The sequence below is a fragment of the Adiantum capillus-veneris genome, chromosome 20, assembly GCF_014529385.1.
Source record: "Adiantum capillus-veneris isolate H3 chromosome 20, ASM1452938v2, whole genome shotgun sequence".
NCBI classification, from domain to species: Eukaryota; Viridiplantae; Streptophyta; class Polypodiopsida; order Polypodiales; family Pteridaceae; genus Adiantum; species Adiantum capillus-veneris.
This window is the reverse complement of record NC_140950.1, coordinates 3937835-3944210: the sequence shown is the minus strand read 5'-3', so window position 1 is coordinate 3944210 and position 6376 is coordinate 3937835. Positions and strand designations below refer to the sequence as shown.

Here is a 6376-nt window from a genome sequence, read left to right as displayed (position 1 = left end):
TTGAAAATACTTATTAACTGGCAAAAATTAGCAAAAATTATTATACTCACCCCTAAGCATATATTTTCTCTAGAAGCATCCCAATGCTCTGGATTTTGTCATTACAACTCATTATTATGCTGGTCGGATGATACAAAAACGCTAAAAATGCCAGGTTTTGATCGAATATTTTTGAAATTGAACTCTAAATAATGAAAAGACACACACATTATGTACATATATACACGTTGGACCCCTTAATGGCCCTGACTATTGTTAGATTCATCAAGTACTCCCCCCCTTCCTTGTCTGAGTCGTCTCGGACGAAGGTTGTGTGCATGTGCATGGGTGTTGTAATCTGTGTCTATGCATGTCCTTGTAATGTGGCCCTATTCTGATGTTTGAGATAATGCATTGGGTAACAAGGTGCTGTGCGAGATGCGGGGACTGAATATAGTTTTCAGTGGCTTTTGATGGCGAGGGTAGCTGTGTATGGAACATAAGAGCTTGCAGTTGAATTGCCCTTCCCTGGATTGTTGGTGTTGTGATGGCAACTATTTTTGGAACCCATTTGTATGCGGTTTGTTGCATCTTTACAGATTTTGCTTTAGTTTTCACAGGTTTCCAGTGCCATTTTGGAGGTTCAGGCTTCTTGTTTTGAGTTTTGGGTTTCCTTTCTAGCTCTGTCGCCGAATCTTTAGTTTTCTCCAGTTTTGGTTGCCATTTCCACTCCGGAGTAACTCCTGAAGGTCTTTGAGATGATGCTGCTTCCGTCTGGAGTTTGTTCTTAGGTAGCCATATCTTGCTCGGTTTATTGGTCAGCAATATTTTCTTTATCCATACTTTCCGAATAACCTTTTGTGGTGTTTTTGGCTGATTAGCCGGTTGCTTTTTGTCGATGGGGATACTCGGCCAACGAGTGATCTGTTTTGGCGAATGGAGTCCTGTACACGTTAGAGTCGTGTGTGTACATTAATGCATGTTCTGACCATTCAGTGACTGCATTGTACGTTCTCATCCATGGAACTCCCAAGCATATTGATTCTCTGATTTCTTCGTCTTTCATTACGAAAAATTGATGAGGACAACTATTTCCATCAAGATTGATTAGTAAGTTTACTATCCCCAATGTTGACATTGTTGCACCGTTTGCGGCTTGTAGATTACGTGTGGATTGCACGAGGGGTTCATCTGTAAGCATCCTGTAAGTGGAGAAATTGACCACATTTACTCTTGCTCCTGTGTCAATCAATGCTCGTTGATATCTGCCATGCGGAAGTCTGACTTTGATACGAACATCGATTCCTGTTTCCCATTGCTCATCAATTTGAATTATGGACAAAGGAATTTGAGCCATATCTACTGGTTGAGGAAGTCTTCGTTGTTGTAAGGTTTGTTTTTGTTTTAAAATCCTCACTTTGGCCTCCTCCTGCGCTTGAGCTTTTGTCTCCTTGACTTTGTTCTTGCGCTCCTTCGTAGCGTGTATTTTGGCAAGCATCTCTGTGTTTAGTGGTATAGTGTATTTCTTTAGTTTGCAACCACTAATCCAGTTAGGCATTTCCTCTCCTTCTAATGTTGCAAGTTTAATGACACCGCTATATGATATGTCATGAATCACATAGGGTCCATTGCCTCGCTTTTTGAGTTTCCGGGAATGTTGTTTCAGGGTATACATTAAGACGTAATCCCCAGTAGAAAATTCCTTGCTAATAACATGTTGATCAAAGAATGATTTCATGTTTTGTTGTTGCACGTAGATTGATGCAACGGCTCTCAATCTAGTTTCATCCAGTTTTTCCAGGACATCTACCTGATTGGATAATTCATGGCCCGTCCATTCTAATTGTTTAGCGACCCGAAGCGTGGGGATAAGGAATTCAAGTGGTAAAATCACTTGAATTCCATAAACCATGTTGAACGGAGTCGTTTCGATCGAGGTTTTGTACGCTACTCTATATACCCATAAAGCTGAATGCAGCTTTTGATCCCAGTCAGCTCTCGATTCACCAACAATTTTGGTGAGAATTGTCACCAAAATCTTATTCGTACTTTCTGCTTGGCCGTTCGCTTGTGGGTGATAGGGAGCGGACTTCCTGTGAATTACCATGAATTCATCCAATAGGAATTCGATCACCTCATTGATGAAGTGAGTTCCTCTATCGCTCACTAGCTCAATTGGTAAGCCATATCTGGTGAAAATGTTCTCATACAAAAACTGTGCTATCGTTTTTGCATCATTTCTCGTTGTTGCTTTAGCTTCCACCCATTTTGTTAGATAATCTGTTGCCACAATAATGTATTGAGCGTGCGTTTTATATCCCGGAGGCGCTATTGGTCCTACAAAATCTATTTCCCATTTCGCAAACGCTCTTGCCCCCATCATTGGCCTTAAGGTCATATCATCTCGCGCTCTAGGAATTTTTATTTTCTAGCAATCGTCGCATCGTTTCACAAACTCTTCAGCGTCCATGAATAGTGTAGGCCACCATATGCCTGCAATAAGAATTGCTTTGGCCGTTTTGTCAGTTGAGAAATGTCCACCAGCTTGTCCACCGTGTGCTTGCTCTAAGATAGGAATGTATTCCTCTTCAGTCGCGCACATTCTTAATTGATTGTCTTTTCCCCTCTTGTAAAGAGTGTTTTCAATTAGTACATAGTTTTCCGCCTCTTTCGTGATCGTTTTGATATGTGATCTACTCATCCCTTCAGGCAGTATCCTAGTGGTGAGGTATTCAACAATGTAGTTACTCCATCGGGGTGCTACAGATAATCTGAATAGAGTCGCGTGCTCTATTGGATTTTGAAGCATGCCTCTAACGCAAGATGTGATATGCATATGAACACTATGTTGTATTTTTGGCCAATACACACCCATTCTCATCAATCTTTGATACATCTGTGCATGACTATTGTGAATCCCCGTTGTTTGTATATGAGCTTGGTTTAGGTACAATTCCCGTTCACTCGATTCAACACAAAGCCTAAGGATTTGATCCGATCCCTGTTTGTATAGCCTGCCTACCAACATTACTAATGATCTGGATGCTGCAATGGTAGATGGTTGTCTTGTTATATTCAATGACTCGATAGTCAACAAAGAAATTACATCCTTGCTCCATCTTGGAACCATTTCTATGTTGAAAAGATATGCATCTGGAAAATCATCATCAACTCCTACTGGGTTTTCTCCATGCATCATTCTAGATAAATGATCCGCTCTTTGGTGTGTAGTTCCTTTTTTGACTACTACCATGAAGTCAAAATCAAGCAGTATGATGAACCATCGAACAATCCTCCCCGTACTGCAAGGCTTGTTTACTAATTACAGCAGTGCTTGGTGATCAACGAAGAATACAAATTTATTGGAAAGTAAGTAGTGTCTAAACTTTTTCACCGCATAGACCATCCCCAAACCCTCCCTCTGAGTTGTTGTGTAATTCTTCTCTGCATTGTTCAGTTGTCTACTGGAGTAACTTATTGGAAAATCCATGTTGTTCTCTCCAGGTTGTGCAAGTATGCATCCTATCGCATACGCTGATGCATCTACGTGGATGTGAAATATCTTTTCCCAATCTGGAGCCTTCAAAATTGGAGCGGAAATTAACCTCTGCTTCAAAGTTTGAAAAGCTTTCTCGCACTCCTTCGTCCACTCAAATTTAGTTATCAGTGCGTAAAGTGGTTTTGCAATTATAGCGTATGAGTAGATAAATGTTCTATAATATCCACAATGGCCCATAAATGCTTGTACCTCTTTTACCTTTACTGGTCGTGGTAGATCAACAATGACGCTGATCTTTTCCAGACGCACACTCTTAACTTTCCATTTTTCTTCGGGACCACCACAATCGGTGAAACCCAATCGGTGTGCTCAATTTCATAAATAAACTCTGCCTCTTTAAGTTTATCTATCTCCTCCTTGATCTTTTTTGCAAACGTTTCATTGTAAGTATAGGGACGTTGTCTGCTGGGTTTGGCGTCATTCTTAAGGGTTATTGTGTGTTGACAGATACTTGGATCCACCCCCTTAAGATCTTTGTATGACCATGCAAACACATCTCTATACTGTTTAAGAGTAGATACCAAAAGCTTTTCCTCTTCTTCAGTAAGATCCGTGGCAATATATGAAGTTTTCGGATCTTCTCCTGGCTCCGCTAGATCTATTCGTTTGGCTTTTTCAGGACCGTCGTACGGTGTACCCGGCTCCTTCAATTCCCTCATTGGTTGTTGCACTATGATTTTCCTATCTTTTACGGTAGACTTCTTATAATGGGACGGTGCATCCATCTTGTCAAAACTCGTGTCCTCATTTGTTTCAAAGTCAGTCGTCCATATGTCTCTGAGGGTTCGCTTGAGCTTATTGTACTCCGTTTTCCTCTCTGTTTCGGTCATTCCAGACCCTGTTTTCCCACCTTTATGCAACTTAGTCGTTCGCTTTTCGCGTCTGTTCTTCTTGTTGTTTTTCCACGGTTTAGTTTCGATAAACCGGCCAGTGACCTCATCTTTGACACAATCATCAGCTTTGACAAGCTTTAGATATCCCGTTCTGTCATTGACAAGAGGCATTGGATTATGCTTATTCGCCCTTGATTTTCTTGTTCTCTTGGATTTATACCGCTCTTGTTGACTAGGTTTTTGGTTAGGAAACTCGTAAAACCTGTCCTATCTCAACCTGTATTTCCTATTCATCTTTGATGCACTTGATATCTCATCATCAGCATCTATCAGTTGGATTTCATGATCCAGTGATGGAAGGTCACTGCTTAGTGAATCTGTGAATTCCTCCTCTGTTCGATTCCAATTGTTCACTACAGATATCTCATCAATTATTCTTTTACACTCGGTCTCACGTGGTGGTTCTTCTTGTTCCTCGCTCTCCGATCCCGACTCAAGGATGACGCTAGCCATTTGCAACATTACTAGGTTGTATCCTTCTTCGTCACAAAATTTCGTAGGTGTGCACTCGTTAACACATACGTCCAAGGTTGACAATATTTGAGTCCATCCGAATGGCTCAATAAATGTTCCGGGAAAGGTTCTGGGAGATAAGCCTCGTCTTCTACGGATCTTTCCAAAACGCATTTCTCTTTGATTATGTCTCCACAATCAGATGCTCCACACATCCAGAAAAGAAAACAGTATTGTAAAACACCACCAGAATCTCCAAGCCAACACCGCTCTGTGGATGATAAATGCCTTCTATAAGGCTCGAGAGAATGAGAAGTATATCCAACATGACAGCTTGCATGGTGTTGTAGCGTACATAGCGATTGAAGTTTGGATTCCGGACGACCAGGAAATAGAGGCCAAAGAAAACTGCAACACTTGAAAAAGGGGTGCTGGAGTAAACACGCAGGAGCGGGTAGAGAGGTCTAAAGGCTACCTGGGCTTGGGGGAACTATGTGAGAAAATACCGTCCATATTGTACACCATCCAGGAAAGGGAGAAGGTATGCAGAAGCAGAAAGAATCCTTTCTGCTGTAGTTATGCCATCCCCACGCCGCCCTTCTGCATGCACTGTTAGACGCAAAGGCCTGCTCTTGCTACCCCAATGAGAAGCGGAGCTTAATTTCCTTCTTGACTGTTGTGAGAAAGTTGACTGGAGGGAAGGTAGCAAGGGAGCGATGGACGAGGATGCTGAGGACGCCCTCACAACGCACAATGTATGCCATCGCTCTCTCTCTCTCTCTCTCTCTCTCTCTCTCTCTCTCTCTCTCTCTCTCTCTCCGTTAAAAAAAAAAAAACTGAGAGAGGTTGGGTTCAGAGGAGGCGGAGGTAGGGTGAGGGGACGAGGCATGTGTCCTCTTTCTGTGGCAGACACCCATTAGGCAAAAGAAAATGTACGATCTCCAGACTTACCAGAGTTTGAGCAAGGCCCCCCTTCCCTTGATATTCTCTCTAGAATTACCACATGCTGGACTCACCTCAGATTTCCCCATGTTTTTCGTCAGGCGTATGTGTGTGTGTGTGTATTTAAGGCATATCTTCTTGACGTAGGACTCTCTCTATATCCTATTATCGGGAGGATTTTGAGGCAGGTGGCATACGCCGAATCGTCTCCGAAGTCGAAACCGCCCTTCTCTTTGGCTATTGCAGTTGCTTTCAGAGGCGGTGGGCGATGGCTCCACAGGCTTTTAAACCACAACTCTCTCTCTCTCTCTCTCTCTCTCTCTCTCTCAGCTTGCCTGCGTCTACTTCTGCCCGCATACTAGCCGAAGTGGGTTGGCGAGCTCAAGCTTAAGCTACAATGGCTTGGTAAGAGACAAGAGGCGAGCACCTCTCTCTCTCTCTCTCTCTCTCTCTCTCTCTCTCTCTCTCTCTCTCTCGGAAGACACTCTAGAATGCATACAAAGCTTTACACTTGGTGAATGGAATCCGGAATCGGATCATAGGATGTTAT

The 6376-nt window shown here is 42.6% G+C and overlaps 1 pseudogene; it reads right to left on the bottom strand.

Moving 5' to 3' along the window:
• Positions 1-5068: 5068 nt before the first annotated feature.
• LOC147432021 (protein TIC 20-v, chloroplastic pseudogene) lies at positions 5069-5648 on the bottom strand (annotated as a pseudogene).
• Between the last annotated feature and the right edge of the window lie 728 nt (positions 5649-6376).